At 41.5% G+C, this 26,687-nt stretch overlaps 1 long non-coding RNA gene across 4 annotated transcripts; it reads left to right on the forward strand.

Moving 5' to 3' along the window:
- The first annotated feature begins 246 nt into the window (after positions 1-246).
- Positions 247-5,587, forward strand: LOC147465551 (uncharacterized). Of its 4 annotated transcripts, none has more exons than XR_015189244.1 (3): positions 247-876; positions 4,063-4,116; positions 4,200-5,583. It is a non-coding gene; the product is annotated as an uncharacterized LOC147465551 (long non-coding RNA). The 4 variants fall into 4 exon arrangements; XR_015189247.1 differs by having other exon boundaries at positions 2,349-4,116; positions 4,217-5,570; XR_015189246.1 differs by having other exon boundaries at positions 2,349-4,116; positions 4,200-5,569.
- Positions 5,588-26,687: the final 21,100 nt, after the last annotated feature.

Raw genomic sequence — 26,687 nt, forward strand, 5'->3', positions numbered from 1 at the left:
TTAGTGGTACACTTACCCTAGACATCGCTCACGTGAACATAGCAAGTTTGCAACTTATTGCAAACAAGTTGTGAACCTCAGACCCATGTGAACAGAATCTCACCATTGCAACAAAAACCAATAGTGGATTCTCAAGGAAGCTTGAGAGAAAGTTTGAAAATTGTGCACTATTGGAGTTCAAAGGGAAACATATCTGTGTGGGTCAATTTGAATTCCATTGATGATTGAAGCACTGAGCTAGGAAGTTCTAGCCTAGAGCTGACGTGAAGGCTGAGAACGTTGAATGAGTGGAAAGGACCAGCTTGAAGACACTGCTGTGCTTCATAGTAGTGAGAGCATTCCTCTCAGGAGTTGAGCTTCCATTACTAGCACCGACCTCTCAATGGCTGCCCCACAGCAATGCAAGCCACATGCACTTGCAGTGCCCTTGCCTTTTCAAGGCCACATACAACCACTCTTCGATCTCTCCCTCAAGCTGGTCTCTGCAGGTTTCATGGTGACCTTTGCCAACACTCGCACAAATCACCAGCGGATGACCGAGAACGGTACAACTACAAAGGCAGCTTCCGAAGCATGACCTGATCTTCTACGTTTCATCTCCTTGGAAGAAGAGTTCCCGATTGAGCGTGAGAATCTTCTTGTGACTCTGGCGGAGATGTTCAAGCCACCAATGCGAGGAACGGTGGCACGTCTATCTGGCTCAGTTAAAGGAGGAGTCGTCCCCTGTGTCATTGCTTGTGTTTGATTTTCGACTCATGTATGTGTTGGACCTGGCCATTGCTAGCGGCATCCCCTCCGTCAGTCTCTGAACACAGAATGCAGCCCATTTCACCTGCAACACCCTTTATTCACAGAATTTACTCCAGCTCCCTGAAGGTATTGTTAGCCCCTTCTGCCTCTTCTATTGGATCTGTTTTTTTTCGTACTTTACCACACTCCTGTCTTTGAAGGAGGAGGAGGAAGGGGGGGTGGGGGAGGAGCTGGGTAAAATACTACCAGGTTGCAGATGAGTCAGCAGGTTGTTGCCATGTGACATAGTGAAGGGGTCATGTAGTGCCCTGTTGGCAGGATAGTGCAGAATTGAAATATACATGTTGCTTGTGCATGAGCTTGCTGTTGGCAATTGTGGTAGTTGTTCTCAGCAAGACTTGTAGCCACTCTAGCTATGTTTGCTACAAGATTAGCTCTACTCGACCGCAACACATATTCCCTATCCACGTCTCTACTTGGCATGGGAGGGGAGGGGGGGGGCAGGGGGGGGATGTCCCTGGCTGCAATCAGGCATTACGTTCCTGATTCGCATATCATTGACGGCCTGGACAGCGAAGACCGCCAGTAAACTGGCACACCTAATCTAAGCCATGGATACCCTGTGCCAATTCATTTACTTTAATGTTCACTGAGAACAGCCACTGTGTATAGGTCCTCATTGTGCCATTTGAAGGACCTTAAATTTTGGAAGTTTCGTTGAACCACATTAGAGTGATGTTGCATAAACAGAATTTACAACGGTCCCTATACCTAAATGCATGGACTGATTCGACTCTAGGGAGATTACCACTGGATAAGCCTAGGTACAAAACCATCAGCTCTAATACCACTTGTTGGGGAGTGCGGAAGCGTGTTCTCTAATCACCAATGGCTTATCATTAGGCTATGGAAGATGGAGGCTTAGCTTAACCATGGTGTTAGGTTATTGTTAGAGAGATGGAGATTAAGGTTAGGCTATGCCAAGGGCAGGAGCATAAAGAGAGAGTATATACACATCTTAAAGTGCAATGATTCATTAGGAAATAGTCCCTTAAGTAGACTTAGTGCTTTATAATCATTGGTTAGAGAGGTTGAATCCTCTTGCTATTAGATCATGTCATCATTTATCTCTTCCTAGGTGGCTAGAGGGCTTTCCTATATGGTGCCACAAGTTGGGCTCACCCTAACAAGCGGTGAGGCTGAAAACACAGCCAATCTACAACCAATAGGATGGCCAAAGTGTAAGTACACCCATTAAGCACCTTGTCAGATGTAGTGGAATTTAGAGAGTAGACTAAATCAAGCAAGAAAAAATTCCAATTTTGATTGTAACCTTATGTTAGTGGATGTAGCTTTGCATTATTGATGGTCATCTTCTCAGAATGAATAGAGAACTAGATGGATATGGAGAGAGAGAGAGAGAGAGAGAGAGAGAGAGAGAGAGAGATCTCAATGTAGATATGTAGATCTATTCAAAGAGATTGAGATCTGCTGCTTGATGAGGATTTGAAATTAGTGCCTTGCTTTGATTGGGCACCCATCTTCTTGTGTGGAAGAGGTAGAGAGACACCCATTTCTTTGGAATGCATATGTGACAGATTCAGAGGGCCGTCAACTACGCGAGATGAGACACATGATTTGGCTACATGGGATGGTGGTCCAACATCATCTTTACGTTGGGTGGATGCTTCTGTGGATGGTGCAGAGGTCATTGGTGCTACCTATGGGATCCGCAAAGGGATTGTTGTCCGTATGAGAGAGATTGATGAGGCTATTCTTGCTAACTGGCATGACTACATTGGGAGATAAGACTTTTTACGTTCTCATCAGGGTTGGTGGGCGACCTGATTGTTGTGCATCAAGGGACTGTGGTGCTTGGCATTGACCATTATGGAGCCTTTTTGAGTGGTGGGCGCTTTAGAGGCGCTCTTGTGTTGACCATGCTTTCAGTAGAGGAGGCACTGCTTTGGAGGTTGTGGATATGGGAAGGATTGTGGTGAATCAGAGGGATGATAAATTTCGAGCGCTAGTGCTGATGTGGCAGCAGCGGTAGCCGTTAAAAATTTTCAAAGTTTTTGAAATCAAGGGAGATCGAAGGGCTCGTAACCTATCCGCAAGTCAAGGATTGCCTTTGGATTAGGATCCTGACAGTTGTCTCCACTGTTGGCTGTGCCTTTTTCTCAGTAAGCGATCGCTGCGCTTGGTTTGCAAAGGCCGCTTTCAGACTACTCAAAGGAGGAAAGCACCTTTTCTCCTCAGAATTCAGGAAGACGATGCCAATGTCCAGAGCATGGTTCAAACTTCACACACCGTAGCTCAGGAAGAGGAAGGTTGGACTTGCTCAGAAAAAGTGGAGCGTGTCAGATTCTCTCTCTATGCGATTGGTCGAGAAGGTCTTCTTCCAGCCATGGGCGGCTGACCGGCCCGGAACACTTGTGCATGCTCTTGGGTGCCACTCAGCACGCCAGCTCGATCGGATTGTGGGCAACAAGGTGGTGCGCAGTGTGAATGGCTGCCTGGCCAAGCTGCCGTTTTGTCCTCTTGGGTTGAGGTCAATTGGAAGCAACTTGAAGTTTTCTCCATTGCAACCACTTGAAAGGCCTCCCCGGTTCCCGCCTGCAATGACCCTTGCAAGTGTAGGAGCCCTACCTCGAGGGTTCCTCATGGTGCTGAAGACGGATCGGAAGAGCTGCTCTATGATTTGGTTGTTTCAATCATCTACTGGGATACCTTTTAGCTTTGTGGGTAAATATTTGCTTTGTTGATTTATCTTGTTTGTTGTTTGCTAGGGTTTTTTGGTTGGTTGTTTTTGCATGCTTTCTTGCTTGGTGTGTGCATGTTTGGGTGGGTGGATTAGTATGCTTTGTTTTTGTTCTCTTGGAGTGGCTTCTGAGCGTGTGTACGTGTGTGTGGGCGTAGGTGTGTGAAGTTCAGTCTTTTGGGTTTTTGGTTTGGTTTGGGCTTGGTTTTTGGGTTGCTGCTCTGCTCTCTCTATGAGCTTTCTACAATAGGATATCACTTGGTCGTTATGAGAGCCTTCTTCACTACCTTATTGGAGTTCCCTCCCTAGTTATGGATTTCAAGAGCCACCTTTGGCAATTGGATTAGTCTCTATCCGAGCTGACAGCTCCTTGTGGAGTGCTCTGCTTGTCATCTTGTCGCCCTCTCTTGGTTTTGCTTGGTGACGTTAGTTGTTTCTTTTGTATCATCTTTCTTGTCGACTACTTCCTCCCTTCTGTTTTTTCCCTAGCTTTGCTGTCAGATGGTACCAGTCGGGGGTCATTGTCGGAAATTGAGCTCATGCCATTGCAGGTGTTCTTCACTCCAAATCACCGCTGGTGGCTTTTCAGATACTGCATTAACAAGGTCAGTAAATAATTGGCCCGGCCTAGGAGATCTTTAGGGGTTGTTTTTTGTTTCTTTGGATAGACATTGAGTTTGTTAATCAGGAATTTGGAGTCGACAGAAGAATTGCTATTTGTATGGATACGATTGAGGTAGAGATCCTCAATGATTGGCATGCCCCTTGCATATTGCTTCGATTCATGGAGGGATATGACGATCCATGATGGTTGGTGGAGACAGCTTGATAGTCCATAAAACTCATGTTCTTGTTGGTTCCATGGTTTTCACTTTTCAATGTTCAGCCTTGCACGTGCAGTTCCCATCCATTGATCCCCTCACTCCCCCCTCTTAAATGCTCCGTGTCACTTAGTCATGAGGGTCGCAGTTGTTGTATGAGGGGGCAAGAGCTGATCTGATATTCATGTTGGGTTAGATACCATGCCTTCAATTTCCATGATTCACCCAATGCGACATTGTCTTCGTCATCACGATTTACAATTTTAGCATGTGGATTATTTGGGATGGGTCACGCGCACTCGTATATATTAAACAATGGTGAGGCGTCATTATTTGGGTGAAGGCTCACCTCCCTCTCTCTCCCTCTCTCTCTCTTCCGGAGGATTGGTCACGCGCACTCGTCAGTTGTAACAATGTGTGAAAAGATTTTACATCGAAGAAAAACGGATATTGAATCTAAACATTACTCAAAATAGAGATTTATACATGGTTATTTGTGGCTTATAACAAAGAAGCAAGGTGCTTCTAGGGCCTTTACTGAAAATTTGAACAAGGCCTATTGTTTCATTTTATCAGTGTCAAACAGAAAATAAAAAAGCCCAACGTAATTATACAATTTGGCAAGTCTTGTTTAGCTTACACTACAAGCAACAATGACTTGAATGGATCATATGAACTTTTTAAACTTCAATATTGAACATGGTTTGTGTCATCTGTAAATCTAATGTAACTTACATTTTGCATGTTGGCAAATTTCCACATAATTGGAGGTACAACGTGTCACATTGATATGCTTGTGAGGAAAATACTATGGACTTGTTTGGAGAACGGCAACGTCCAGGGATAAGGGTTTGATTGAAACCTAGCCTACATGCGTTTTTGTGTAAAGCTTTTTGTACATTAGCAATGCACTCTCAACCATGAAAACTTGTTTTTTGAATGTCCTTGCTATTGCACGCAATGATTTTTTACAAATAAAATTCCCTCGACCTTGGCAAAAGAGCGAAAAGTGTGTATGAGTGAAAACAACGACAAAGCAGTGTTCCTTGTGGAAAAAGATTTAGCTTTCTCCTACTAAAATGCTTACAACAACCTTCACTAATGCTTAATATAAGATATTTTTCTAATGTTTTTTACATTGGTATGCAATATTTTTTTCTAATAAAACCACAAACTTGTTGAAAATCATCCAATTTATCTGGTTTTAGTATAGCATTTCGCTAATGAACATTGTAACGGTTCAATGATTGACTTAGACACATACGTCGTTTGGACACGATGCGACGTTTGATTGGACGATGTCAATCTAACCGTTGTCAGAAAGTCTTAATTTTGTTTTGTCATAGCATGTATAATGAGATGATCTGTGTACGTTTTTTTTATAACTATTGGTCAACGATGTATTTTCTCAATAATGACAATTGTGTTGTAACTATTATATTTTGGTCAAAGCTTAACAATCAAGTGATTTTTCCTATGATGTGTATAATTTTGTCATTGTATTACTTTCGTCGAAATACTTTTGTTAGTTTTGCATCTTTATTTTAGAAACAATGTTCAATATGGTTGATGGCAGGGCACCCAGAAAAAAATATTCTTGGACGTCGCTATAGACATCTTTATATAAGGTTCTACAGTGTTGCTATGTACGTCGCTAAATAAGAAATTGTATGCGTCGCTATATAGCGACGCTTAATAAGACGTTTTTGTTGCAACGCTTTTAGCGACACCAGGGGGTTAAAAAAACCCATTGTATTTTTGTCGTTACAGCCGTCACAAGTGCATATAACCTCTTGTAGTGTTTGGCCCTTGAAGGCAAGTCCTATAAGTGGTTGATGTCTCTTGGAACTACGGGGAAAGAGAAGATGAAGGTGGAGAGAAGTATTTTTCAAGCAAGAGAATTGATATTCCATGTACACTTGCTCATGGGCAAGCTCTTAGCATAGCTTAGTAGTAGAGATGGAGAATGAAAAACTTTCCATTGGCTTAGATTTACATCCATAGCCACGAGCTTAAGCATAAAGTCCGTCTCTAGAGCTCCCATGAGAGAGAGAGAGAGAGAGAGAGAGAGAGAGAGAGAGAGAGAGAGAGAGAGAAAGCTTGCTTTGCCAATCTTGGGCACTTGAGAGAGAGAGTGTGTCTGTGAGAGGAACAAGAGCTTCAAAATTGCAACAAGCCCTCTCTTATATAGCTATGCTAGGGTGTAACTAGACTTGGATTAGAATGTTTCACACTTGACCAATGAGGTGAGAACACCTCCTAATGCAACTCAAGCATGCCCAACACTTGTCCCATCTTGCCTTGCATGTTAGAACTTGAACCCCCCCCCCGCCCCCCCCTCTTGGGACTCATCTTGGCAAGTGGAAACACACCACATACTTGATAAAGTTCACACAAAGCAAGCATATGCTACCTTGGACATGTGACCTACCTAAGCGTAGTAAACAAATACTAAGGTCAACATACTAATTGAGGAAGGACTCATCTAACCTTAGTCTTTAACTTTTCTCTTTCATTTTTTTTTTTTTTGCAAAACCCACAATAGGTGGGTGGAAAGATTAGATTAAAGAAAAACCAAAAAAATACATCATCTGACCTGCTCAACCCGAGCCAGGCCACCAACCGATAGAGACGAGACCTAACACTTAAGGTACATCGGCTAGAAAGGGGAGCCACCCCATCGCAACACAATAGGATCGACTACCGAGATACATCGGCTAACAAGGGGAGCCACCCCATCACACCACAAACAGACTGACTATCAACCAAAGGACGAGGAAAAGAGCTTACAGCCGCAGAAGGGCGGAGTTCAAGCCTCCATCACCAAAGGTCGGTAGGGGTTGCCACCATGAAACTCCCGCTGTCACCGGAAGATATCATGACCCCGATCGCCAGACCAACATTCCCAAAAAAGATGCAATACTCCCAAGCCCGTTGAATCAGGACCCACAACCCAAACTCCCATATCTGATCAGCCTCACAGTCCAAGGATCGATTGCAACATCCCAAGCCGCCACACGAGCATCACAGATGCCGATCCACCTGAGCGCAAGCCTAACACAACTTGAATCTGCCACCACACCCATTCCGGCCAAGATGCATAGTGTCAAAGGCCAGCCATCATCACCACAAGGAGTAGGAGTCCACGAACCACAAGTCTATCCTTCAGTGGCCAAATCCGCACAACCATCACCAATGGTGAGCGATTCGCCCTCGACACGAGCGCAGGCAGCCGCCAAGCCTGAGTGGCAAAAATTTGTCAAGCCCGACGTTCTTCTTGGTACCAAAGTGGGCGGGGCAGCCGAGGGCTCCATCCTGGAACCCCCCTGCACCCGGGACTCACCACCCCCACCACAACACCCCTTGCGCCTGCGGATCGCACAGATCACCACCATTGCTAGCGTAGGAGCCTCCAGAAGCCGCATCTATGGGCCCCCCAACCCACATGCAAACTCTACAGCTACCCCTGCCACCCAGTAGCAGAGCAGAAGAAGGAGCTTTGCGATACTTTTCTCTTTCATTTTACAAAAACCATAAACTTACCTTTTAATTAATTAGCTCAAGTGTAAGACCTTTGCACAAACCTTTGAGGCTTATGAAGTTGACCTGAGGCTATAGCCTACCTGCTAAATTAGGATAAACTTTGACAAAAATAAAACTCACCCTTTGGGCTTTAAAAGTTTCACCTCTTGTGCAAAATCTTAGCACAATGCTTTGGAGGTGCTGCCAAGTTGCTCCCAAAACCTGCTAAACCAAGAATTCATATAGGCCAAAAGTTGTCCGAAAGGCCTTCTTATGAATATCCTCAGGTACTATCCTTATCTGACGATAACCACTTTTGAGATCTATTCTACTAAAGTAGGTAGACCCTTGTAGCTTATCAAATAGATCTTCTATCTTAGGAACAAGAAATCCATTCTTTATGGTTATTCAATTAAGCACTCAATAGTCCACACACATTCTATAAGTATCATCTTTCTTTTGTACTAGTAGAACTAGTGAACAAAATGATGATGAACTAGGCATGACCATCCCTTTCTCCACAAGCTCATTTACTTGCCTCATAATCTCATCTTGCTGAGCCAATGAGACTCAATAAGGAGGCTGATTAAGAGGTGAGCTACCAGGTATAAGTTCTATGGAATGATCATCTTGTCCCCTTTTGGGAGGTAGCTCCCTGGGAATGTCATCTCGATAAGCACATCTCAAAACTCATTTAAGAAACTAGAAAGTTATAACTCCTCTTTAGTTTCATCTTTAACTTCATTAGGAACATAGCATCTCTCTAGACTCCTTGACAAAAACCATGTAGCAAGAAAGAGATCTTTTCATTAGTTTGTTTAAAGTTTTAGTATGTACAAGAGGAATAGTGTTTCCCGCATTATTAATATCAAGTGCAATATCCTTGCCTCAAAAGAAAAAGAGGACTTTTCTCTCAAGAAACTTCCTAGTGGTAGCCATGCGATCAAACTATGGTGCCCCTGGATAACATCTTCACACTTGAGTGGAGAGATGAAGAAATATTTATTAAAATAGCTTTGCACATGGAGCCTTAGCTTCTCAATCAACAGAGTGACTAAGACCTCTTGCCCTTTGAAAGCTCCATCTTCTTGTATTACATCTCCCATCTCAAAGTCATGAATTCCTAGCTTGGAAGCTAGCTCAACAGAAATTAATTTGTGGGTAGATCTGGGGTCAAAAAATATGAAAGCATCATGCTCTCTTACTTTTTTCCAAGCATAAGAGAGTGGTGCTCCTTTGCAATGAACTTCCTCTTTTAGAGCTTCCAACATGGTGGCTCTAGGAGGGTCATTACGTTCACTTCTCTTAGGCCATGCACAAGAAATATGACTTTGCTCTCCACACTTAAAACACTTGTTATCTTTATAATAACATTCCAACTCTTCAAAAGAAAGTTTATTTTTACCTTTTTTTTGTTCTACTTTCCTTTGTTGTTGTTGTTGTTAGCCTTGGGAGAATTCTGTGTGGCATTGTTCTTCCCCTTTGGCTCAATTGATTCCTTGACTTCTGTTGGCTTGGAGCCCTTCTTAGTCCCTTGTTGGAAATGAATCCTCAGATATACCAACACAAAATTGTTGCTTTTGTTCCGCAAAGTCTATCTTTTATAGATGGTGGCTTTGAGATATAACTTCTAACACTTATCCACATACTTTTGGATAAACTCATATTGGGCCATCTTCAAGCTTTGCCATTCCGTAAGGACTTTGTCTTTGGCATCACTTGGAAGAAATTGCTTTACAATAGAAATCCTCAAAGCTTTCCAAGTCTTTGGAGCTTCACCTTGACTATGTCGGCTTGCCACCATTGATGGGATGAATTTGGAAACATTTTGGATCTTTGAACATTCCAAGAAATCTTCATCTCCAAAAGTAGCATCAAATTGTCGATAAAGGCCAACACTTTATCAGTTGCTCCGAAGGTTCCATCATAGGTAAGAAAGCTGATGTTCTTTCTTCCCTCTTTGAATCTCTTCAACTTTCATGACCTCTTCCATGCTACATAGCTCCTCTGTTTACCCCTTTTCTTCTCTCTCTTGGGTGGCAAGTCATTGTCCTTCGAGTTATAAGATGGTGATGATGACAAAGAGAAAGAGGAGGAGAAAGGCGAAGATGGTGACCGTTTTCTTCGCTTCCTCTTGCTTGGATTTCTTTTTCCCTTCTTCAAATTAGCATGCTTGGGAGTGTTTGGTGACTTCCCCTTCTTTTTGGGAGGAGTAGATGACCATCATGCCCCCCGACTTCTTGGGGAAGCATCAGTTTTAGAGATAGGTGGAGTGTTGCTCCCTTGAAAGTTCAAGGCGCACTTCTTCTTTCTCAACAGTTTCCCTTGGAGGTCCCTTCCGAATCTCCTCATCATTACCCAAAGTGATTCTTGTTTTGGAGGTCTCACTAGATGGCCTCACATGAATTCTCTCTTCTTGGAAATTTGGGAGAACTTAAACTTGAAGGGCTTGAATTTGGCTTTGAAACTCCGCTTGCAAAATACAGGTTCCCATTACTTCTTGTAACTTGTAAACAAGGTAGTTGATGACTCTGCAACCATCATCAAACGTTATACCACGATCCAAATCTAAGTTTTCAATATTACTTACATTCTCTTAACTATGTTGGGCCATGATTAAATTTTCTTTTATGTGTAGGCTAACTCTTTCCTTGGCACTTCCAAGACTTTGGCTATCACTCCTCTTATCCCTTGAAAATTAGCACTCGAGTAACTACACTCGTGGTTTAGAATATTGTTAATTGTGTGTGGGTTTAACAGTGCAAGGTTAGCATCAGTTCTTATTGAGCTTGCTAATAGCTCAATAATGGTAAAGCCGTAGACAAGTCCTGAAAGACTTCATTATTAAGATAATAGTTCTTGATGGTGTCCCCCGTACCTTGTAAATAGGCATACAAACCAAGTTAATAAATCCTAGTCCCACTTACCCTATTGCAATGAACAGCTCCAACCTTTCATAGATTACTCAAGGACCTCTCTTCTTAGGCAAGAAAAGAGAAACCTCATAGCTCTTGATGGTGTCCCTCAGGCATACAAACCAAGTGAATAAATCCTAGTCCCACTTACCCTATTGAAATGAGCAACTCCAACCTTTCATAGATTACTCAAGGACCTCTCTTCTTAGGCAAGAAAAGAGAAACCTCGGTTTCGATACCAATGTCAAAAAATCTAATATTTACTTTTAGATTCATCAAAAATTAACTATGAAAGGAGCCTGAGTTTTCCTTTAGACGAGAAATAGCAAGGAGAACGTAGGTAGTGTCGGGTTGAATTCTTTACAAAAAAACACATTAAAAACACTTTAACCATCCACATAATTCAAAGAGAATAACCAATTAAGATTGACAACTCAATGAGGATTGGATTTTCTTGGATCCGGTCCCTCCTCCAAAAGGACTTGTATTATAACCCTCTCAAAAGAGACCTTTGTTAAAATATATGTTTGTGCTCTTGCGAAGCCTTGCTTGCATCAAGAAGATAGTGTTTTCAAGATTCCATGGTATAACCCTTCTTCCCAAACCCTAAACACCCTAGTGGGGAGAAAGGAACTACGAGGAAAGAGCAAGATGAAGGTGGAAAGAAGTATTTTTCAAGTAAAAGAATTGATATTCCATGTACACTTGCTCATGGGAAAGCTCTTAGCATAGCTTAGTAGTAGAGATGGAGAAGAAGAAACTTTTCATTGGCTTAGATTTACATCCATAGCCAAGAGCTTGATCATAGAGTCCGTCTCTAGAGCTCCCATGATAGAGGGAGAGAGAGAACTTGCTTTGCAAATCTTGGGCACTTGAGAGAGTGTGTGAGAGGATAAAGAGCTTCAAAAATGCAACGAGCCCTCTCTTATATAGCTATGCTAGTGTGAAACTAGACTTGGATTAGAATACTTCACACTTGACCAATGAGGTGAGAACACCTCCTAATGCAACTCAAGAAATCCCAACACTTGTCCCCTCTTGCCTTGCATGATAGAAATCGCCGTGGGACTCATCTAGGCAAGTGGAAACACCACACACACTCACACTTGTTTCAGTTCACACAAAGCAAGCATATGCTACCTTGGACGTGTAGCCTAGCTAAGCTTAGTAAACAAAGACTAGAGTCAACTTACTAAATGGGGAAGGGCCGATCTAACCTTAGTTTTAAATTTTTTTCTTTCATTTAATTAAAACCATAAACTTACCTTTTAATTAATTAGCTTGGACGCAGGACCTTTACACAAACCTTAAAGGCTTATGTAGCTAAATCGGGGCTACAACCAACCTACTAATTTGGGACCTTCTAAATTAGGATAAACTTTGGCAAAAAATAAAACTCACTCTTTGGGCTTTAAAACTTTCACCTCTTGTACAAAACCTTAGCATAATGCGTTGGAGGTCCCACCAAGCTGTTCCAAAACCCTGCTAAAAAAATTTAGATCTGCTAAATTTAGATATTTTGTGGCAAGTTAGAATTTCACCCTAATGCTTTATAGACTTCATACTTAGAGTGTAAAGAGTTATTCTAATGACTTGAGCTTAGCACAGCCACTTTCTATTTTTAGACTCCTATAATTTCTCTCGATCATCTCCTTTGTCGTGTACCTTTGATCAAGGTTTCCCGAGATACATTTGTCCTTCCTTGACCTGTACCTATGATTGAGATAATTAATTAGCAATATCCCTACTCTTTTATGGACTTTCTCCTTTTGGTCCCAAGCCTTGGTCGGTTGTTCCATTAGCACTTAATCAATTTCACTTGTTCTTGTGCACGTCTGTCGCACGTGTCAATGCAAGGGACTTACCGATACACTGTGTGCGAGCCACAAATGGCTCCAAGCACACAACTAGACTAATCTAGCAAGCTCAAGAGAGCAAGGGTGTGTCGCTCACCGCCCTACGCTCACCTTCGTGGAGGATTCCTCGCCGCGAAGAAGAAGGAGCCGCCGCTGGGCCACGCTCAACCGCTTCACCACCGCCGTGCCGTCGTCGCAATGCTCGATCACCCTCTCTCTCTCTCTCTCTCTCTCTCTCTCTCTCTCTCTCTCTCTCTCTCTCTCTCTCTCTCTCTCACTCACTCACTCATACACACACACACACACACACACACACACACAAGGAGATGAAGAAGAAGAAAATGGAGATGGAGCAAGAGAACTCTTCAATTGCACAAATGAAAGAATGAGTGAATTTTAGGTTTAGTTGACCTTTATATGAGCTTGCCCCATTCACACTTGGGCGCCCATGCTTAGCCAACTAATCCCTTGAATGTTCCAGTTAGAGCGCACCTCTCATCGGCGATCACTCTTACCCTTTTCCTATTGGACCGACAAGCCCGGTAACTGACTCTACCGAATAAATAATACAGCGTCCGTCTTAGGTGATAGGAATGTGTGTGAGGGTTAACATGTCCCCCTTCCTGATGTAGATCCCATACACAGAAGCTATTGAGTTGAAGCTCGTTCATCAAAGTGGAAGAGCATTTGAGATGAATGTCTAGCCTTCTTCAGTCACTGCAAAATCAAACAACATTGGCACAGTAATTGCATTCTCATATACAATTAGAAAGCATATGCAGTTGTAGGCAGACAATTTGATTGGTAACAAAATTTTAAACCATTTGTCAACAATAAACATTAAATTTCAATATAATCAAACGCATAAACAGTTGTAAAGGTAAAAAATCAAACAAGTCTAGGGTCGCTAATTTAACAATCGAAAGGCACTAAAGATTGACTATTAATACCATGGGCAAGCTTCTCAATTTTCTCTGGTCAATTAAGTTGTTTAATTGTGAGAGCCAAGTATTTCATGTCCGAGGGCTGACTAGAGGCTATACCTAGAAGACCTTGTAGTTAAGCTACGATAAAAGGAATTGGTCATGAAATCATCGCCTGACTTATTTCCTTTTCTTTGACCCCCCAAAGTCTTTTCACATTGTTTCAATTTTGATGTGTGTGCTTATTTTGTATGCCTTGGTTTTTTTGCTTTTCAAGGCAAAAGTGCCCACATTGGGAACCTCTAGGACTCTAGTACCATAGGCGATACATGTGAGTGAAATACCAAATCAAGCTGAGATTTCTCTTCTAGCTAAGATTTTACATTGTGGCACTTTGTGTTATAGAATTGATATTTTATTATTTATTGAAACTGACATGTGGAAAAGACTAGACCCAGCTTGGCCTATGCGAATGGATATGTATATCATGTACATTTTATTATTCAAGTGCTCTTTTTATGAGCTTTGGCCATTTATGACCGGTCGGCCAGTTTGTAACCAATTTGACCATTCAAGAAATCTATATAACAAATACGTGAAAGAGGGAAATGGTCACTCTTGCACGGGGGGAGATTGCACCCAGTGTTTGTGTCTTTCTTCTCTCTTCTCCTCTCTTCTCTCTCGTCGTGCCAGCGTAGCAGTCCGCTCTCGGAGGTGCGCTTGCACATTCTCCCTCGCTCTATTCTATTTTCTATCTCTCTATGTTCGTGTTGAGATCGATCATGTGCGTATGCGACGATTCAGGTATGTTGATCTATCGTTTTTATGGTATGTATTGTGCTATTATGAGTACTTTGCAGGGCAGACACGCTCCCGTTTGAAGCACTTTGATTTTTTGTTTCTACGTTTTCAGCATTTTAATTTTGTAACTTTGGGGGGTCATATAACACTGTTACCCTTCCCAAGCTCATCACATTAATAAACTCTCTTTATAATACTTAAGCTAAAGGTCAATAGGGACTAAGCCCACTAGAAAGCCCTAGTACATTTCACACAATGCTGCCTAAATCGGATTAAGAACCTAAGTAACCATTGATTATGAGGAAGGCATTTCCCATGGTATTAAGAGAAGATCTCTAACGTCTAGCTTGGTCAAACTAGCTTAGTCGGACTGCGTGATTTTTAAACCTAGACAAGTGATTATGACAAAAAATTACATTGAATCTAATGTTTGATACTAAGCAAATGTGCTGGATATTATGCTACCAATCACAATTAAAACAGACAAACATGGATGCAAAAAGATAAGGGGCAATGCTAATGGACACGAAACACCTGTTTGTGTTGATGATCGCGCTTGATTTGAAAAGTGGATGAGAGAAAGATTCCATGAAGGTCCAAATCCTAACCACAGCAACATGTTCCTGTACACACGAGAAAACACAAAGAATACCTCTAGGAGGCACATCAGTAAGAAGAAAGAACTTTGCTAATCACTAAACTCTAAAACAGAAACACTTTATCGTACTAATCCTACCTACCCTCCATCACTTGAGTGATGAGGATCAAAGGTGTTTTATGACATAGGTTTCTGTTTCAGTGTACCGGATGTGAATATATAGGTCTGGGTCAATGTTTTGACTTTTATTGTGCATACTTGTTTGCTAATTACTCTTGCTCTTTATTTTTTATTTTTTTGTGAGTATAAGGCTTTATATATACATTTTCTAAGATTGGGAGATTGAGAGGTCAAGGAGGAAGGTTGAGAGGGGAGTGAGTGAATGATGACTGTCAGCAAACACTCCCCCCTTCCTTCGGTAGATCATACTATTTGAAATGTGTTCGTCACCCTTTGAAACCAATTGTTTCAGTTGGCAATAGGTGAGGATTTTTGCCAGTAGTTTTCTATTACCTTAGGTGCTTCGTCAAGTTGCAAGGGTGGTAAGGTACTCTCCCAGGATCAAAATTGAAGTGATTCATCAAGTGATTCTTGAACACTAGGAGGTGTGGATTCCTTTGTAGCTTTATGGAGGTCCACTATTGTAGGTGGAGGCTGTGGAGAAGCTTTTACCTCTATGGATACATTACATCAAGAGCTAGAAGCTTCATGGGACTCCCCTCTTCCTGAGCTAGGTGAAACAAATTGTTCTTTCTTCGGTACCCAAACTAGCTCTGGAGCGGGTGTGTAGCATTCTGTGATTTTTTTCTTTCCACGATCATCAATTTGTTTTGGAGCTACAGGATTGGGTGCACATGGGTCAGGTGATAGGTAAGAACACAATCTACATTTTGGCACCCAGATTTGATCATTTCCTTGATAGTAGCCTTGGGCTTCCAATAGTCGTTTAGGAATCCACCGCCACATTTCCTTACATTTTTTGGGGCGAGTGGGATGTTTCTTACAAGGCTTCTATTTTTTAGCACTAGCTATGGCCACTAAAGAAGCTTTAGGGACCCACTTGTATGTTTTCTTCGTTATATGAGGATGAGTCTTGTCAGAAGCTATATGCATTGCTTCTAGCATTTTTAAGGGTGCGAGTGGTGGCATTTCATCCCCCTCAGGTGTTACCCAGGTCGTCCCCCTATTTCCCCAAGTGTTTATGGTTGCTACTAGGTGGACCCAATCCACATTGTCCGACTCAGTCATCCCAGGTAGTACATCCGTATAAGGAGAATCTTCCTCAACATCAGTGTTCGCTTTACACGTGTAACAATAATGCAATGGGGCCGAGTGAATTGTGGTGTCAGATCTATGATCAATTATAAACCTGTTTCCTAGGGGATGTGCTCCACCAGTTACAAGATCCACTCGAATGACAGAATCTTGGAACTGCAGGTAGACATGGTTTTTAGACCAGTCATGCACCATTTTTGCTTCCCTCATGAAAGGACGTCCTAAGATCATCTCCGATGCCATAGTGTACTTGGAGAAATCCATAACAATGAAGGTAATTCTTATTTTATGTCCAAACAACTTGATCTTGAGATCTTCTAGCATCCCAATAGGTTTAACAATAGACCCATTGGCCATCTTCACTACTATGGTTGTGGTCGCAAGGTGAGGTCTTCCCATAGTTTCCCAACAATTTTTAGTCACAATGCTAACCCCAACGCCACCATCAAGGATTCCCCTTAGTAGTGATTGGTATGGTCGCATTGGATTCATCACCCCCAAAGTATTGTCCCAACTTGTTAACATGTATTTCTATAACAAGGTTTTCATCTAGATTGGGTTGTGGATCTAAGTGTTCCTCCTCTATTGGAATCTCCCCAGTTCCATCCATCTGTGCAAATTGTGGTAGCCCAAACTTCAGATCTCCATTGAGGAAGGCTCGAAGAGCTGAGGCTAGCTCAAGGTCTTTATATAGTTTGGACATGATGGTGTTTCTAACTTCTGAAGACATTAAATCCATCAATTTGGCAATGTTTAATGGCACCTTTTGGGCTTCAGTCCCTTGACGTTGGAAAGATGGGATCTCCATTTCTTCTATAGGATCAGGTAGTCCCTCTGTAAACATTCTTTCCATCAAGAAGTGAGTACACCCACTTTCCCATGACTTTAAGTCACTTTCTTCTTGGATGACACTAGGTATGGCTAAGGGTCTATGGGCTTGGTGAGATTGTTGTTGCGTAGGGAACATGGTGTCTGTAATTTGGATCTACCTAGGTGCTAGTTCTAGATCCCTTTGGGTATCTTCTACCAAACTCCTTAATTGCTTGACTCGCTCAATCTCCTCTGTAGGGTTTGGATAAGTTCATATCTTCTTCTTGGATCTTGGACATTGTGGCTCATGAAGATCTTCCTTGTTGGTTTCTATCTTAGTGGTCGTTTTGGTCTCCATGGTTTCACCTGAATCAGAATCCTCTTCAGTGTCATTCATATATACGGGGCATCACCAGTCCCTATGTTGGTCTTTGAACTCGGGTCTGCTGACTTCGCTGCTTTTTGCGATCTCTTCCTTCGTGTTTTCTTCTTTTTCTAAGATTGGGAAATTGATGTTGCGTCTCCTTCTTCAAGAATATAATTTTGTTTTTGGAGCATCGATCGTGTGAGTATGTTTACTGGTACCACATGTGTACTTTGTGATGGCTCCTCGGTAACTTCAATCAAGTTTAATGGCGTGATATTCGATGCATTTGGATTATTTGGACATTGGGCAATCAAATGATCTATGCCACATCGATTACACATGAGTATCGGCATTGTAGATGTGCTCGCTTGATTGGTTTGCATTAGTGTGGCATTCTTTTGTAGCCTAATAGGACACTCGGCCACACGATGTGGACCTCCACACTCATAGCATTGAAGAGGTGGTCTCTTAGCAGTGTAATTGATATTTTGGCCTCTTGCAGCAAGAGCAGCTACTTGATACACAGGTTTGACTTGTCCCCAATAGTCCTCCATATAGTATTGTGGAATTTCTTCAAGCGCATCCATCCCATAGGCAATATTAGGATCTATATCTTCCTCACTGCCTTCCAAATAAGCAATAGATGACTCACAACCCACTTGATTCACAGAAGTGATTCTCGGATGTGGTGTTTGAGGTCCTAGCACTGGAGGTGGTAAGGGTGTTGTTTGAACAACATTTTGGGCCCTAGGGACCATGTGTTGTGACGTTTGTTCAAGAGGTGGGGCCGGCATCAATGCAAGCACTCGGGGTGTATTTGTCCATGCTAAGGTTGGTCTATTCACCATCGCGCGCTTAAATACCACGTTTGGTACGGTGTTGTGCCATGTGGCGGCCCAAAGTTCATATGGGTGGCCCTGGGCATAGCAAACGTCAAATGTGACATGCTAATGCTAGCCGATATGGTCCCATGGAAATAAGAGCTTGGGTGTTGTGGTTGTGGAGCATAGGTAATTGAAACAATGGGAGGGGTAGGAACTACATGAGTACAAGGATCCATGGGTGTATATGATTGGTACACACTTGTAGATATTGTTGTCGACATTGAGCTACCATGTAGTGGTGCTTTACTGACAAACGAGGTCCATGGTGTGTTTCTCGACATGCCCATCATTGGGGTAGGCATGGTAGCCGTGGTGTCATCAAGGGAAAGATGAGCTAGACTTGGAAAGGTAAAGCTATCACTGTGGGCTCAAATTGCATTGAGACTCCTGGCGAAACAACATGTGGAGGATCCATCGGACTTATCGTGGGAGTCTTTATTTATAAGGTCGGTTGTTTAGCCTTCCCTGTATCCAAGAATCTCATGAGACCCGTTGAAGGCATGTGGATCCCCTTGTTCTGTCTCTCTAGCTCAATAATCCTACGGATGACCTCACAAACTCTTTGTTGTTGATCCTCCACACTAGTAGTACCCGTTGTGGATTTTAGGACATCTAACCAACCCACATGATAGGTTTGACCTGTGTATAGGTCGTTTAGAGTTTCCATTTGTAGTTCGTACTCCCAGTTCTTATTTAGGAACGCTCCATCTAGGTGCTAGGGGTGTCCTTTGAACTAGATGCAATGTGGCTCTCTATGGGTTGGCCCTTAGTGGTTTCTAAGTGAGGAGCACTCGATTGCTCTCCTAGCAAAGATATTGACATAGGGGATTTTGCTTTTTAACTCTCTTTGTTGCTCTGCCTTGTGTAAGCTCTCAATTTCCTTTTCCCTAGTCGCGATAATATACCGCTCAACTTCTTGTACTTCGGCAAGGCTTCTACCATCAGGTAATATAATCTCGGAGGGAAATAGCTCTGAAGAGTCAGGGGGTGCACTGAATGGAGTATTCACGTGCACACTCTCTAAGAGCATAGGGTCTACGTTGGTCATGAATGGAGAATTTACTTCCCCACCCCCCTCATTTACATCATTAGCTCCATGTTCGGAGCGAGTGGCTCTACTACAAGTTTCCTTCAAGCAGCTAAGCACGCTCGTCCCGGACCATGGGCCCATGGCATGCATGTCTTGGCTTGAGCTATCGCGATTAGGCATTGGGGAACCCTCCATGAAATCGTAGTCAGAGGAAGAGTCACTAAACGCTATATGCGGGTCCTGAGTGGTACTACCTTGGGTTCCCGCCGAGGGCCCGGAACCTAAAGCGGGTGGGTATTGAGAACTCGCGTAAGTCGAAATGCTCGCTAGTTGCTCCGTCTCTAGCACACGACCAGAGCGCAGATACATGTGCGTTTGGCACCCTACAAGCGTCGGTGAATAACCTCGAAGGTTAACCCCTTACTTTTTTAGGCGTCCGTTTTCACTCGTTTTTTAATGTTTTTTGATGTTTTTTAATGATCGGTTTTTGGATTAGCGTGTATGATAGCTCGAAAGGAGCATATTGCTTAGGGGGTCGTGGCGTGCTTTACCGCACAGCATTCGATTACCTAAAGCTCCGTTGGTCCTTAAAAAGGTCAATTTTTACCTACTCATGGGGCTAAAATACATAAAGGGGGACTGCGGCTTGAGCCTGAGTGTGGGCTTGGGCTTGGTTATGGGTTTGGGTCTGGGGGATATTCCTGATCCTAGTCCTACCTTTAATTTTTTAATTTCTTATTTTATTTTAGATAGGGTCGTCTCTGCCACGCTGTGCGCGCGAGCGCACACACACCTAACTTACCTACTTACAACTAATACAACTATTGTTACACACTAACACACTACTACAGTAACTCATTAGCTCTAACAGGTCTACTTATTACTTACTGTACTTTACACAAAACTAGTATTATAAGACCATATTAGGTAAAGTGGGAAAATCCCAATTCCCAGGTTAGACAACTTTCAATATATCATGTACAAAATATAGAGATTTTGTCAAAAATTTGAGTTTTCTTAAGGTCTCATTCCACTTTATGCACATACAATACACAATGAAAACAACTAAAATACCATGGTTTCAATCAATTGGATTATTAGGAGACGAGTATATTGCATCCATTATCGTTGTCTATGTTCTACTGTCCTACCTACAACTTATCTCAACATGGAGAGCTTGGTTTCTAGGTCCACCACTTGTCCAAGTTAATGTAAAAGTGACTCAAGGTTCACAACTTGTGAAAGCAAGGATCCATTGAGGAATACAATCCACTTGGCTATTTTTCCTTAATTTATTGCATGTGACATTCAAGCAAGGTCCACTTCTAATCTATAACTTCTTAATTTGAGGCATGGGGCATACATAAAATATGTAGCATATGCTCTATTGCCTCATAGGAAGGTTGGTTTCAAGGTGCACTTATCCATGCTAGCCTATCTTGGAGAAATGATGGAGCTTGCTTCTCTCCTTGTTTCAATGGAGACTAGCTTGGACAAGTGGTGGACCTTTGCTTCTCTCTATGTTTCAATAGAGTTAGCTTGGACAAGTGGTGATCTTGGAACAAAACCCCCATGTAAAACATATCATGGGTATTCCAAGTGATTAGAAAGATTACCATTTAAATATAACCTTATAGGTTGGACAAATGGAGCTTGGCTTGGAGAAATGGTGGACCTTTGATTCTCTCCATGTTTCAATGGAGCCTATCTTGGAGAAATGGTGGAGCTTGCTTCTGTCCATGTTTCGATGGAGCCTAGCTTGAACAATTGGTGGACCTTTGCTTCTCTCTATGTTTCAATAGAGTTAGCTTAGACACGTGGTGGATCTTCAAACTAAGCCAACTACTATCAATGTTTCCTAGCTTGGACAAGTGGTGGAGTGTTTCTCTACTCCATGTTTCAATGGATCTTAGCTTGGACAAGTGTTGGACCTTAAAACAAAAACCCCATGTACAACATAGAATGGATTTTCTAGATTTCAATGGAGTCTAGATTTAACAAATGGTGGAGCTTGTCTTCATCCATGTTTCAATGAAACTAGCTTGGACAAGTGGTGGACCTTGTAACAAACCCCCCCATGTACAACATATCATTGGTTTTCTAAGTGATGGGAAGGAATACCATTCAAGATATAAACTTATAGCTTGGATAAGTAGTTGACTTTAAAACCAAATTCATCATAATACAATGAAATACAGGTTAGCCAATTCCTAAATCTTGAGACCAAATCTCCCATGCTATTAGAGATAATATATTGGATAAGTGGTGGACCTTCTATTATTTTCCCATGCCTAGTTTAGACTACCGGTACACTTTGCAGCTATAAAGGTTGGACGAGTTGTGGAGCCTTGTTTCTATCCATGTTTTAATGGATCCTAGCTTGGACAAGTGGTGGACCTTGGAAAAAAGCTTCCATGTACAACATATATGGGTTTTCCATGTTTTAATGGAACCTATCTTGGACAAATGGTGAAGCTTGCTTCTCTCCATGTTGATTTTGGAACTACCTTAGACAAGTGGTGGAGCTTTTCTTTTCTACTCTTCATAATACAATGAAGTATAGGTTGGTTACATGGTGAATCTTAAGGCCAAACCTCCCATTTTACTAGAGATGATAGGTTGGACAAGTGGATCAACCTTCTATCATTTCTCCATGACTATATTGGACAATTAGTAGACCTAACATCTCTCTATGTTGTCTAGAGATAAGCTTGGACAAGTGATGGACCCTGCTTCTCTCTTCCCTTGGTTTACTAGTTTGAAGACTCAGTATATATACTTTCTTAGATCTAGCTTGAACAAGTGGTGGACCTTGTATCCACAATCTTAATTCATTACAAAAAAGTATATGAAAAAATAACATAGGAATCTTGGTTTGAAGGTCAAGCAATTAGGTTCCAAATGCACATAATAATATATTTTCCACCCATAATAAAAGAAAGTTAAATATGTTATTACCAAATTGACAAAGGTAACGTCCAAGAATTCTAGCTTTGCATCTTGTCAGATCTAAATCTTCATCAAGGCGACATGCATGTATACATCAACTTTCAAGCCATTCAAGAATACATGCACTTAGATTCCATAGTTTTGTTTTCAAAGTCTTTTAGGTTCTAAAACTCTTTCACGTAAAGTATGTAATGACAAAATTCTTGAAGCAAACATTTGTGCCCAAGAAAAAGATCCCTCTCACATATTTAAAGTCCATATTTAAAGTCCATGAATTCTCTGATCCATACTTACAAGTTTTATTTTAACATCAAACATCAATTCTCTCATAGTTACAAATACATGCAACCTCGATATGAATTGACAAAAAATGAATTTCTTTTTCTATATGACCCAACATAGGCCCCAATCAAATAAAAAACGAGTCTCCAAAAATTTGGGTGCACTCTAGCAATACATCAGAGTCCCCTTACAATAGGATGCACTCTAATAGTACATTGAAGTCCCCTTAGAGTAGGGTGCACTCCATTTAAGTGTTCATAAAATTGACACACCTTTGTTTTTTTATAAAAAAGACTATATCAAATTATACAAATGTTGAAAGATACACACTAGAATAAAAAAAGCATCTTATGGCCATATTTATTCAATTCTTTAGTGTTGACAAGTACACACCAAGGACATAATTTGTCTCAGAATCACTATACTGATTTACAATTGTGTTGTATGTATAGACTCTCTTATCTCTTGCATACAACCATCCTACCAACCATGGAATTATGGTTCTCTGCAAGAAGTTTTGAAGTTGCTCGGAAGTTTGCCTCCACATCTTTGGAAATATAAGATATGTCCCTGGCATGTTCCACATCACCCTATATGGAGTGTCATCAAAAATTAAGGTATTGTTTGCATCCAAATCCTCAAATATCTTCCAAATATCACTCAAATTTTTGTGATAAACCCTTGTAAATCCTAACATAATATTTGGATTTTGGCAATTTTTGTTACTCATAAACACCTTGAACTTGGTATACTGCTCAGGAAAACATTTTTGTGTGATGCGTTGCACCCTTGTTAAGTTATAGCAACTCCATATCCATAGCTCAAAGTATTCAGCACAAAAATCCAAAAAACTTTGTGCGTCTGGTCGCACCACATGATAAACTTCATCTTTATCCTCCACAAGTCGCATGTGTTGAGCCCAAGATGGCATAGAATCTCCATGTTTCATTTCAATTGTCTTGAGAAGTAACCCCTCTAGATCCAAGATAAGTACTCTTTTGATGTCCTTGAAAGCAAGTGGTAGGTGATAAGGAGGTGATTCATTCCTTGGACAAGGTCTTGGAGGAGGTTGGATGGGTAATTCAATAGTTTTCTTCAATTTATGCCAGCATATAGCCAATCCATTTTTCTGTAATGGTTCTAAAATTAAAGAACAAGAACACTTAATGCAAACACAACAATAGACATGAGTTTTACATTGTCTACCCTAAGGTTTTATTAGATACCAAAATCCATCTATGATCTACTCATTAATAGAAAGAAAGTCAAATTAAAATCCTGACTCTTTTTTATGCTACACTCTCTCTTAGTCTAGAACCATGGAGGTCAACTAAACTTAAGTCAACTAATAACTACTACTTGTTGTTAAAGGTATGCTTGAAGTGCATAAGGCTTAACCAATGCTCTAGTGTAGAATGGGTATTTAGTTCTCAAGGTTTACCACTTATCCAAGCAAAGATCCATTTATATATGGAAACCCAATTTTTCTTAATATAATGATATAGAGTGGACAAGTGGTGAATTCTGAGACCAAACCACTCATGCTACTAGGGATAATAGGTTGGACAAGTGGTGGACCTTGAATTTAAACCCCCCATGTACAAAGTATCAGGGGTTTTGGGTATTTCAATCGACTCTAGCATCTTCGAGACATGGTGGAGCTTACTTCTCTCCATGTTTCAATGGATTCTATCTTGGATAAATGGTGGAGCATCATTCTCTTCATGTTTCAATGGAGCCTAGCTTGGACAAGTGGTGGACGTTTGTTTCTCTCTATGTTTGAACAGATTTAGCTTGGACAAGTGGTGGACCTTGGAACAAAATCCCCATGTAAAACATATCATGGACATTACAAGTGGTGAGAAAAACTACCATTCAATATATAACCTTATAGGTTGGACAAGTGGTGGACCTTAACACCCAATTATTATTAATATAATGACATAGAGTGGACAAGTGGTGAATCTTGCGACCAAACCTACTAGGAAAAGTAGGTTGGACAAGTGGTGGACCTTGAATGCAAACCCCCCATGTACAAAATATCACTCATGCTACTAGGAATAATTTGGTATTAAGGTCCATGTTTCAATGGAGCCTAGCTTGGAAAAGTGGTGGACCTTTGTTTCTCTCTATGTTTCAATAGAATTAGCTTGGACAAGTGGTGAACCTTGGAACAAAACCCCCATGTAAAGCATGTCATGGGCATTACAAGTGGTGAGAAAAAATACCATTCAAGGTATAACCTTATAGGCTGGACAAGTGGTGGACCTTAGCACCCAATTCCTCTTATTATAATGACATAGAGTGGAAAAGTGGTGAATTGTGAGACCAAACCTACTAGGGATAATAGGGTGGACAAATGGTTGACCTTGAATGTAAATCACCCATGTACAAAATATCATGGGTTTTGCGTATTTCAATGGAGCCTAGCATCTAGGAGACATGGTGGAACTTACTTATGTCCATGTTTTAATGGAGCCTATCTAGGAGAAATGGTGGAGGTTCCTTCTCTCCATGTTTCAATGGAGCCTAGCTTGGACAAGTCGTGGACCTTTGTTTCTCTCTATGTTTAAATATGGTTAGCTTGGACAAGTGGTGGATCTTGGAATGAAACTCCCATGTAAAACATATCATGGGCATTTCAAGTGGCGAGAAAGGATACCATTTAAGATATAACCTTATAGGTTGGACAAGTGGTGGACCTTAACACAATATAATGACATAGAGTGTACAAGTGGTGAATCTTGAAACCAAACCACTCATGCTACTAGGGATAATAGGTTAAACAAGTGGTGGGCCTTGAAATAAAACCCCCTAGAGTGTTTCAATGGAGCCTAGCTTGGAAACATGGTAAAGCTTGCTTCTCTCCATGTTTCAATGCAGCCTATCTTGGATAAATGGTAGAGCATCATTCTCTCCATGTTTCAATGGAGCCTAGCTTGGACAAGTGGTGGACCTTTATTTCTCTCTATGTTTGAATAGAGTTATCTTGGAAAAGTGGTGGACCTTGGAACAAAACCCCATGTAAAACATATCATGGGCATTACAAGTGGTGAGAAAAAATACCATTTAATATATAACCTTATAGGTTGGACAAGTGGTGGACCTTAACACCCAATTATTCTTAATATAATGACATAGAGTGGATAAGTGGTGAACTTGGGACCAAACCTACTAGGGAAATAGGTTCGACAAGTGGTGGACCTTGAATGTAAACTCCCCATGTACAAAATATCACTCATGCTACTAGAAATAATTTGGTATTAAGGTCCATGTTTCAATGCAGCCTAGCTTGGAAAAGTGGTGGACCTTTGTTTCTCTCTATGTTTCAATAGATTTAGCTTGGACAAGTGGTGGACCTTGGAACAAAACCCCCATGTAAATCATGTCATGGGCATTACAAGTGGTGAGAAAAAATACCATTCAAGCTATAACATTATAGGTTGGACAAGTGGTGGACCTTAACACCCAATTCCTCTTAATATAATGACATAGAGTGGACAAGTGGTGAATCATGAGACCAAACCTACTAGGGATAATAGGTTGGACAAGTGGTGAACCTTGAATGTAAACCCCCCATGTACAAAATATTATGGGTATTGGGTATTTCAATGGAGCCTAGCAACTTGGAGACATGGTGGAGCTTATTTCTCTCCATGTTTCAATGGAGCCTATCTAGGAGAAACAGTGGAGGTTCCTTCTCTCCATGTTTCAATGAGCCTAGCTTGGACAAGTGGTGGACCTTTCTTTCTCTATATGTTTTAATAGAGTTAGCTTGGACAAGTGGTGGACCTTGGAATGAAACCCCCATGTAAAACATATCATGGGCATTTCAAGTGGTGAGAAAGGATACCATTTAAAATATAACCTTATAGGTTGGACAAGTGGTGGACCTTAACACATAGTTCTTCTTAATATAATGACATAGAGTGTACAAGTGGTGAATCTTGAGACCAAACCACTCATGCTACTAGGGATAATAGGTTGGACAAGTGGTGGACCTTGAATGTAAACCCCTCATGTACAAAATTATGGGTTTAGGGTATTTCAATGGAGCCTAGCTTGGAGACATGGTGGAGATTGCTTCTCTCAATGTTTCAATGGAACCTATCTTGGAGAAATGGTGGATCATCCTTCTCTCCA

This window comes from Adiantum capillus-veneris, chromosome 1 (assembly GCF_014529385.1).
Source record: "Adiantum capillus-veneris isolate H3 chromosome 1, ASM1452938v2, whole genome shotgun sequence".
NCBI classification, from domain to species: domain Eukaryota; kingdom Viridiplantae; phylum Streptophyta; class Polypodiopsida; order Polypodiales; family Pteridaceae; genus Adiantum; species Adiantum capillus-veneris.